This window comes from Rhinolophus sinicus, linkage group LG02 (genome assembly GCF_036562045.2).
Source record: "Rhinolophus sinicus isolate RSC01 linkage group LG02, ASM3656204v1, whole genome shotgun sequence".
Classification (NCBI taxonomy): Eukaryota; Metazoa; Chordata; class Mammalia; order Chiroptera; family Rhinolophidae; genus Rhinolophus; species Rhinolophus sinicus.
Window position 1 is genome coordinate 18,675,746 of NC_133752.1, and position 11,183 is coordinate 18,686,928.

The window sequence follows — 11,183 nt, forward strand, 5'->3', positions numbered from 1 at the left end:
GCCTTTCTGTGTTTTCTTGCATCTCGTTGAGTTTTTTCAGAACTGCAATCTTGAATTCTCTGTCATTTAAGTCCCATATTTCCATATCTTTAAGTTCCTTTTCTGGAGAGTTTTCACTTTCTTTCTGAGCTGTCTTGTTGCCTTGGTTATTCATGGCAATTACTGATTTATTGTTTCTCTTCCAAGACATCTACAGGAGTGGCGTCTGCAACAGGTTGATAGGAAGAGGTCTTTCTTTTGTTTTCCAGTATTTGTTGGTAAAATGTTTTATTTTCTCTCCGAATGCAGCCTTTTTTCCCTATCTAAAATGGTAGTGCTATGTTTTCTCTGCACTATTCCAGCTTCTCACACAATGGGGGGATTCCCTGGGAGACGGGCTTCTCCTCTGTTAATAGTTTGCTTGGGTCACAGGGTGCAGTGTCCGTGTGGGTGTGCGGAGAGGTTTTGAAGTTCCAAAGCTCTTCCTGCACTACATTCAGAGCCCGTCTGTTTCAGCAGTTCTGTTTACTCCTGCGAGGATCTGCCCAGATAGGTGGGGTAAGGGGCGGTGTGAGTTGTGAGAGGTGGCCCAGAGCAATGGTGGCGACCATCACAACGGCCAGTCCTGCTTCCACAGCTCCCTCCCCTTTGCCGGAACTAGTTAGGCTGCGAATCTGTGTCTGCGGTCCACAGTTCTCAGAACAGCAAATATTCTGTTGTTTTGATCTGACACTGCTACTGTTCTGCTTCTAGCACCGGGCAGGTGGGAGCCAGGTGAGCTCTGGGAGGGTAGGGAGGAGGTGGCTATTCTCAGTGCCTAAGGCTTCAGTTCTCTGCTTGGCAGTGAGGGCTTAAACCACCGTTTTCAGCCTTCTTCCCTCAGTCTTTTCTCCGAGGTCTCTGCCGTGAGTGTTGGGTTCAGCCGTGTTAAATGCTGCCCCCTCAGCCCTGTGGGCCATAAGCGGAGCCCTAGCAGTCCGAGTTCTTCCCTATCCCGCAGCTGTGGTAGTTCTGGGAAGCAGCGAGCTCGGAGCACTGAGCTAGGTCTGTGTCCTGCGCCCGCGCATCTCCGTCTCCACACTTCTCCCTTCCCTCTTCCCCTGCTCGCGCAGTTTGCCCACCTTTAGGTGAATTCAGTAGTGGGCCTCTTCATCTTGCCTGTCTGATGTGCACGGAGTCCTTTGTGGAGTTATTGTTGTTTGATTGGTTGTAAATTCCCGGGGAGCTTTACAGAGGCACGCCTCACGCCACCATTTTGATGATGTCAATAATAATGTAGGCATTTAAAAAATAATATTAATAAAGTAATTATTTACCATTAATGAGCACTATGTCTAATCTAGCCCATTTTCTATGTGATTTATAAGCATCATCATTGTAGGTTTACCAAAAAGCTGTGCCATTTGTATTTTTCTTGTCCTCAGAAAGAGACTAAATAAATTATCCAAAGTGACACATACTGTGCTAGATTAAGTGCTTTAACTCAAGCTTTCTAAATCCAGAAACCCTGTTCTCTATCACCAGTTTATTAACAATAGCTTATTACCGATAGCTATTGGTAATAAGCTATTGTTAATAAACTGGTGATTGTATGAATTCAATACCTTGTATTCTGCATTAACCTTATCCTTCCAAATGAGTTTAAATTTCTCCCAAGTTTTGTTTAGGCACAGTTTAATTATGACAAGAAAAGCTGATTATACTAACATCATTTAGATTTATGTTTTTCTTGATATAATTAGATCTTCCTGAAATGGGTAGAATTTTCCCAGGATGGATAGAACACTATGAAGGAACTCTCAATTTGGATTTCAGCCCAAATGCAAACACTGGTTTAAGTAGACATTAAATATGAGTGTTAAGCAGTGGAAATAGACTGAAACCAGCAATCAAATCTCATAGGAAAACTGACTTTGAGTTACAATCAGATGCAAACTCTTCAGATACATAATTAAAAGTGTAATCAATTGTGTTGTTTGCTATTGCAGACAAATACATTAGCATAGTATCGTCATTAAAGTGATGGCATGGATGTTATATTTCCTAAATTATTTTAAGTGTAATTACATGTTGTATTTACAGATACTTACTTAAGAAAACAACAATAAGCACATCAGTTTGCTAAAGACAGACATTCTTTAAAATCATAGCTACCCAAACCTACTTTGTTTCTCTTTTTCACCCAAGAGTTTATCTTTAAGCTGGCAAGAACAGAACAGATACCAGCAATAGGAAATTAAAATCTACGGTTAGTGAGAGTATAGAAAAGCCGTTGGTTGCTTAAAATCCATGGTTATCTCTTAGTTTTGAAGAGATACTTTTGAAGAGAACTTTCAGAAGTGGTGAGTAATAATGCAAGTTGGTGAAATTTGCATCTTCCCCAAGCAGAATAAATAAACTATTAATGTGATAATTTAGGTAAATTATAAAAGAAAACAGTGATCACTGGAAACCATCAAAATTCACCAAAAAACAGAAGAATGGTTTTGCTCTTTAATACAATTGTTTATCTGGTATCTCAGACAATGTTTTAGAACACACTGGAAGTTGGCATGATGTTCTCATCATTTTTGCTATATTTGCATAGCATATGCATTACTATTTTCTTATATGTTTTCTTAAATGAATTCACTTTTGTTTTTACTTCATTAAAATATTTAAAAGGGGAACTTGCTGATAAGATGAAGTAGAAAAGATGTGTTAAAATGAAGAAAACAATGAAACATGTTTTGAAAGAGAAAGTGCTGTAGTCAGATGTAGAGGATAGAGTTTTCAAATGCCTGAGGCAGCTGGAGAGAAATGAGTCTGACTATGACAGTGGTCCCAAAGAACCCACAGCGAGAGCTATCAGGTGGATAAAGGGAGCAGACAAGGGGCAACTAGTACTGCATTACCTGGTAGATAGATTAGGAAGAAGAGACTACAGTCATAGGCAGAAAAGTTACAATAAGAATAGAAATGAACAGGAGAGATATCTTTAAATATTGGGTTGCAACGATAATGAGGCAAAAGCCTACCTAAGGGAACAGAATGGAAGCCATTGTTCCATATAAGAATACTTGCTGAAATTGAAGATTTTTAAATATTTTTTTGGTTTTTGCAGTTAATATTCAGGTGTGACAGTTGTTAATCTCTGAAGAAAGATATTAAAGGAGGCAGTGTGCATATAAGACTCTGAGATAGACCCATGTTGCTTCTATTCTAAGGATGCCACCTTTTATAATCTATTTGCTCATTCATCAAATAGGCACAAGCCTAATTCTACATTCTTCTACGTGACATTAGAATCTGCTCAAGGTCTAGTGCTGAGTTAATGATACCAAGGTGAAAAGAGGGCACTGCTGGCTGAGAGGTGTATGCAGCTGGAGAAACAGGTGCGGGGGAGGAGCTGATACATTGGAAAGATTTTAAGAGGGATAACATGAAGACAAAGATCAAGGTCAAGGGGCAGTCCACAGAGGAGGCATAAGGGACTGAGCGGGAACTCATGGAGCTCGCAGCCAGAAACAGTCATTAAGAAGGTTAAAGGAAAGTGAGATAAAGGGGATCTAGATAGGAGAGGTGGGCAATTAACAGTCTCAATAATTGGTGCCAGGGGACAGGTGGGGACTTGGGAGCTTCCACTTGGAGACAGAGGATAGGAAGTGGGTGCCGCTGAGCTCAGACCACACAGATCGCCTATGGGAGATGAATAGGTAGTTAGAGAGCCATCCGACCCATAGATTATCCTCCTGGACTGGAGGCTTCTCTAGTGCTCTGTAAAAACCACAAAAAATACTAGGTTAAAAACTTTAGTTGGCCATATAATAACCCCTTGTTATCCTTCTAAGAAGCAAAGACACCTGAATGTTGCAATAGAACTGTTGGAGAATTCCGTAACAAATTTTCCCAGAAAAATTGGACTGATATATTGGTTAGTGTACAGTCAGAAAGAAGAAGAGAGACCACTTGAAATAAAATAAGAAATTGGTTGAATGAGTATTGGAGAAATTTAAATTCAAAACGAAAGCACTGAGGTTTTACATTCCTAGAGATGTCAGCAGGAAGCAGCGAACATTCCTAGGAATGGAAAATTAAGTGAACATTTTTGGGTTATTAGAAACTAGAAACTTGGAGAAGAGGCCCTGTGGAATTAGGTGCCAGATCTTTGAGGAGTTGATATTGTAAAACAGGTGTTGATGTCCCAGAAACAAGAAAAAGAGAACGTATAGAGAGCTAGAAGTCAAACTTCTGAGGAGGAAGTGACAATGGCTGATGCCAGCACTTCTGAGGAGACAGGGTAAGGCCAGTTCTGAGAGTGGTGCAAGTTCCACTGGATCCACCTGCTGCTGGAATCCACTGCTGCTGTCAATGTGAATGTCCCTTGTTGGGATGACACAGAACTCAAACAAACAGAAACAAGTCAATTCCTTCTCATCTCCTCCTGACTTCCAACATTCTCTAGCTGTTTCTATTGGTAAAACCTAACAGCACACCAGCTGGCAAAGGAGCAAGTTAATTTTCAGAATCCTAGCTCCTGCTTCACACACACACACACACACACACACACACACACACACACACACACACGAAGGATGGATTTGGAGCTGAGAGATAAAACCTTAATAACTTACACAAATGTCAACTTTAAGACTTTTCACAATTGCTTTCTCAAGATTTCCGTTTTCAGTCCTTTCTCTTTAAAATTTTCATAAATAAATGATAATACGATTGACATTATAACTGTATATAACTCAAATATAGAAATTTTTCTTGTCATGATAGATAACAGAAAGAATTCATAAGCGATCTTGATGGAGTGAAAGAGCTTAGAGTTTTATTAATAAAGGATTAAAGAACAAATATAAAATCCCAAACTGGCTCTAACTTGGAAAAAAACTTCTGTTAACTGAATAGGAAACAATAGAGTGAAGTAACTGTCATATAAGTAGATAATTCCACATTTTACTAACATTTCCCTTAGTGGTATCATTATGGTAGGGAATATACTCGTATGTCCTATCTTCTTAATAAATATTGGGATAAAAACTGTATTTTTTCTCTTCAATTCTGTTGATATGAATGCATGATGTTATTGGAGTTTCAATTATTTGACTCTCTTTGCATTCCTGGAGTAAATTGCACTTGTTCATGATATATTATACTTTTAATGCACTTTTGAGTTCTCTTTGTTAGCATTTACATTAAGATTTTTACATTGATATCTGCTAGTAAAATTGGTCTGTAGCTGCTTTTTATCCTTTTGTTTTGGCTGTAATTTTTATCAAGTTTGGATATTAAACTTATACTCATTTCATAAAAGGAAGTTACAACCTCATTTTTTTTTTTATGCCCTAAAAAAAATTTAAGTATCATTGGGACTGTTGTTTGTACATATCTGGTTATCTTCCTTCTTTGTGATTCCTGAATTCCTCTTTTATTTCTTTATGGCATTTGGTCAGTTAGACTCTATCCATTCTGGTTAATTTTGATAAATTTAATTTTCTAGAAAGTTATCCATTTTATCTAATTTTCCAAATGTATGTGTGTAGGGATATAACAAAAGCATCTTTAAGATAGTTTATTTACTCTATTTCAACATTATTTAACCCTTGTTATTTCTAAATTGTGTACTTGAATTTTTTTGTAACAACCAGTATTCTAATTTATCATTTTTTTCAAAAATGGCTTTTTGAAAAAAAATGTACTTTTATTGTGGCTTTATTTCTTAACGAGTAATTTTTCTTCATTGAATTTCCATTAGCTGTTTTTATTTAAATTATTTCCACTTTTCTTTAAGAAAAATGTATAATTTTTTTCATTATAATTATTACTGCTAATGTTATTATCTTTAGAAGACTGCAATTCCCCTTTGACCCGTGAGTGGTATAGTAGCTTTTTTTTTTTCCTGAGTGGAAAGGTTGTTTTGTTCAGTTTTCTGTTAATATCTCATTATATTGCAGTGTGATCATTATTGCTTGTGTTTTATAGAATTTATTAAAGCTAATTTTGTGGCTAAGATATGTTCAAATTTCATAAATAATCCATATGTATTTATTACCTGTTTTTAAGTGTTAGAGCTCTAAACAAGTATTTATGAGTTACAAGGATAAAGGGGGGGATTGATTACAAAAAGACAGTATGAGGTAGTGTTTTGGGGTGATCAAACTGTTCTGTATCTTGTTTGTGGTAGTGGTTACAATAATTCATTTGTCAAATTCCATAGAACTATACACAAAAATGTGTGATTTTAGTGAATATAAATTAAAATATAAAGTTTAAGAATTACAAAAATATATATTAATATTAGAAGTGGAATCTTTCTAGAGCTATTTTTCTTCCTTTTTTTTTTTTACCTCAACTGCTCAGTTCAACCTACATTTCTCTGCACCAGACCATTCCATATAGAAATACATGACTGTATTTATTATTTCAGTTTTTCAATTCCAGTGGCCTATTTATGTTTCCTTTTTTGCTTTCCATGGATGAATCTCTTTCTCTTACTGATTGGCAAAATTTTTTATGAATTATTTCATGTGTCACCTCAGTTACAATCTTCTCTAACTTCCCAAACCAGGAGAAATGCCTTTCTTGTAGGCTTCCCTATATATTTCATGCCTCTCTCTTATACTGTTTATTTTAGTGAATTGTAATTATTTATTTTGTGGAACACTCACCAAACTAAGCTAATCCATTTAGTGTCAGTGCCTTACTTTTTGGTAGAAAAAAAGGCATTTGAGAGTAATATTTTAAATGACCGATAATGAATAATGAAAGTCATTATTTGGCACCAGATATTTAAAAAAACAAACAAACAAACAAAAAAACCCCACTTTTTTGCCATTTTTATCTAAGGAAAAGTTACATAGTATATAGCCACATTATATATGAACACTCTACAACTTTTAATTCTAGGGCCTACCTCTGAAACACATTTTCTTATTTTTTTTCCTCTGAGGTAAAAATCAGGAGAGTGAATTATCTACACTAAGATTAGATTATTTTTGTGGCTTTGGAAATTTCTAATTCAGAGATATACTTCTAAATACAATCTAAACTTTAACTCAACGAAATACTTTTGAGTTTTACCACACAGTAAGGCTAGCACACAAATAACTACTTCTCTAACTTTAAATGACTTTATATTTTTTTGAAAAACTTGGTAGGATTCATAGATAAACTTTCAATCTTCTTTTTGTATATATCCAACAATGCTCCCAGACTACAGAGTTTCAGCTGAAGATATTGGGTCCCCATGTATCTTGGTTGGAAGTGATGTTTCTTAATCACTCCTCCTTTTTAAAACACTCATCCTGGGTAACTAAAGTTATAATCCAAGGTCAACATTGGAAAGACAGTAGAATACCCTTCACTTTCCAACTTGATTATAAATTGATTCAGGGTAGGCAAGTTTGAACTTGATCAATAATTATGACGTCTCTTATCTATATGTAATTACCTATAGCAGAAATGACAAGTTAATATATGTATTTGATATCCTAATGTTTTAATATCTTAGAATTAAAACAAAAAACAAAACAAAAAAACTGCTTTTTAAATAGCATCTCCTAACACAGGGGTATGTGTGTGTCCTGGAGTCACATGGAATGAGGAGAGACATGCATAGAAATACCACAAGATATTAGCCTTTTTAACCTCAGTGAACATGCAAGGAGAAAAGACTATGGTTTTACTCTCAGAAAACACTAGTTAAAAAGAAGCTTTCTCTCTGTGCCCAGCACAGCTATGGCTCGTGGTCCCAAGAAGCATATGAAGCGCGTAGTAGCTCCAAAGCACTGGATGCTGGATGAACTGACAGGTGTGTTTGCTCCTCGTCCACCCTCCAGTCCCCACAAGCTGAGGGAATGTCTCCATCTTGTCATCTTCCTAAGGTACAGACTAAAGTATGCCCTAACAGGAGACGAAGTCAAGAAGATTTACATGCAGTGGTTCATTAGATTGATGGCAAAATCCAAATTGATGTCATCTACCCTGCTGTTTTGATGGATGTCATCAGCATCAACAAGACCGGAATGAACTTTCATCTGATCTATGACACCAAGGGTCGCTTTGCTGTTTCATTGCATTACACCCAAGGAGACCAAGTACAAGTTGTGCAAAGTGAAAAAGATCTTTGTGGGCACAAAAGGAATCCCGCATCTCATGACCCATGATGCTCGCACCATCCGCTACCCGGACCCCCTCATTAAGGTTAATGACACCATTCAGATTGATTTGGAGACAGGCAAAATTACTGATTTCATCAAGTTTGACACTGGTAATGTGTGCATGGTGACTGGAGGTGCCAACCTGGGAAGAATTGGTGTGATTGCCAACCAAGAGAGACAACTGGTTCTTTTGATGTGGTTCATGTGAAACAGCCTGCCCCCTGGCTCTCAAACACTTTTGTTATTGGCAAACACAACAAACCATGGATTTCTCTTCCCTGTGGAAAGGGTATCCACCTCACCATTGTTGGAGAGAGAGACAAGAGACTGGAAGCCAAACAGAGCAGTGGGTGAAATGATCTCTGTGTGACACACTTGGAAAAGCCTTCATCCCCAATTAAAGATAATATAGCATTAAAAAAAAAAAAAAAAAAGGAAGAGCCTAGTGTACTAAATATAGTACAGATATACTTATAACTTAATTAATATAGTTTCATTCTTTAGTTTATATTCCATAAAGAGTATTTAATCTTCCACATGTCCAATTATGCCATTTTAATGCTGACATACGATGAAAAGAGAATATATTTACCAATAATCTTTGAAAAGTTACCTTTTTGCTTAATTAAAACAGATCAAGAAAAGAGAGAAATATGAAATTGAGTGGAGAATTTTAAAATGACATATATGGGACATGTGTGAGGATGACTTTACCATTGTGACATGCTAGGGATTTTGAAAGTAACCTTAATAAGAATTAATTAATGGAACAGGAAACCATCAGAGACCCTCCCTTATGGCTGCAAGTTGCTAATAGTGTTTTAACAATATTACACATAGCAAAATAATAAAAACTAACATTTCTGATTGTGTAATAAATGCTGTATGAATTGGTTACTACTCTTGTTTTCAGATATCATTTTGTAAGTAGAATCAACACAGAGAAAATAAATGTGTCCTCATTATTAGCCTAACTTCCCATCCTTTATGTTACTCTCGTATCAATTGGGATGCTTTTCGCAATAAGTAGTATAATACCTGATAAAAATGGAGGGTTAGATAATTTAGCATCTCAGTTCTTTTATGTTTTATTGCTTTTCTATAATTCCCTGGATTGCCCTTATATTCAGAAAATGGCAGATGCAGATACAAACATTACATCTTTTTGAACAGCATGCAAAGACCAGCAGAGAAGGGAATAAAGAGGTATATTCCTCTTAAGTCTCTTTTATCAAGAGAGTATCTTTCCCAAAGTTTCACCTCCAACTTTCAGGGAACTCCTCCACCTTCCTATCTAATTGGCTTGAACTATTGGAAACTGAGATTACTTTCCAAAAAACTGAATGGCAATTTCTGTGCTTGATCTAAAAGAGTTGGCCTTGATCAATTATGGTTTGTCACCTGAAGCTGGACAAAGAGTCTAAATTCCCTGAGAACTCTGACACCTTCATGTTTGAAACTCACTTCTCATACTTAGGGTTTTATTTTAACTTTGTTCCTTAGTATTACTTTCTCTGACATAATTTCTGCTTCACATTCTTATTCTTACTATATCAATTCTGCACTCCAAGGAACACATAAAGGAGGATGGGCCATGTAAGAGATTTATCAGGAATAAAACATGTGAAAACTAAATGGTGAGGGAATACGAGTAGGTAGGGAAAGCCTTAAGATCACAATGTGGGCATGATGACACCTTTGAAAAACCAGAAGGAAAAAGGATTTGGCAGGGAAAAGCCTCAGACCACAAGTCTTAGCCATGCGTGGGAGGAGACCCTAGCAAACGTTGTGCCTGTTGTAAGACTCCTGCATCAGGCAGGACTGGACCATCTCTGATAACCCCACTGCTCTCAATCATTGGCAGGGAGTAGAATGAGGAGAGTCTAGTCTTAGAATCAACACCATAGTTTTTTCCAAAGGGGCAAGAACTGATAGAAGCTGTCAGTCCACTATGTTCCCTTAGAAGTTCTCTAGGCGATCAGAGCAGCACAGCTTCATGGCCACGGTAGTTCACCCCTTGTTCTGCATAGATCCACTTCTCCACCCGTATTCTGGAGCAGCTTCTTCATGGTCCTCTAAGCAGGGAGCTTAGAAAAGGGAAGTTAGTGAATTATAGCCACTGTCACTGCAGTTGTTCTTGGAGATACACCTGTCCCTTGTCCTCTTTGCTTTGCATTCTAAACTATCTATGCTTAAAAGCTCACCCTCAGTGATCACCGCCACAGGTTTTGGTGGCTTATGTGGTAGTGAGAACTACTCCTATACCTCCTAACTGTGACAAATGTTCCCAGTCAGAAGCTGTGTGATGTGGGACTTAATGCCAGTGGGTTAGGTATGCTACACCCTCCACATGGTAGACTGGCTGAGGTTCTTTGGGCAGAAAAAGTAAATCCATATGTTAAATACTCACATGGATATGAGGATGGAATGTTGACCCTTTTATTATGGAAGGGGCTTAATATTATCTACTTGTTGCCAAAGGGCTGGCTGTCCTGTTTGAGATATTATTCACTATCAGGGATTCAGTATCATGCAGCTTTGTGGATGACAGAGAGCTGAGCCGCTCATTCATGAAGCTTATGAATGAATGAAGCTTTTATGTGCTGCTCCTATTCAAGCTCAACGTCTCTCATGGTGTTATGAGTTGACTTACGTCCCCTTAAAATATATGTTGAAGCTGAACCCCCAGGACCTGTGAATGTCACCTTATTCTGCCATAGTCTTAGTAGGTGTAATCAAGTTAAAATGAGGTTATCAGGGTGGAACCTCATCCACTATGACCGGTATCCTTATATTAGGTTGGCGCAAAAGTAATTGCGGTTTCAAAGGTTAAAAATAATTACAAAAATCGCAATTACTTTTGCACCAACCTAATAAAAAGGCAAACATCATGTGAAGGCAAAGGCACAGGAAGAAGGCCATGTGATGACAGACAGAAATTGGAGTGATGCAGCTGAAAGCCAGGGAATGCCAAGGATTGATGGCCGACACCAGAACCCAGGAAGAAGCAATGGAGAATTTTCCCCTACAAATTTCAAAGGGAGCTGACACCTTGAT

The 11,183-nt window shown here is 37.4% G+C and overlaps 1 pseudogene; it reads left to right on the forward strand.

Annotated features, from left to right (window-relative positions):
• Nucleotides 1-7,704: 7,704 nt before the first annotated feature.
• LOC109456663 (small ribosomal subunit protein eS4, X isoform) lies at nucleotides 7,705-8,480 on the forward strand (annotated as a pseudogene).
• Nucleotides 8,481-11,183: the final 2,703 nt, after the last annotated feature.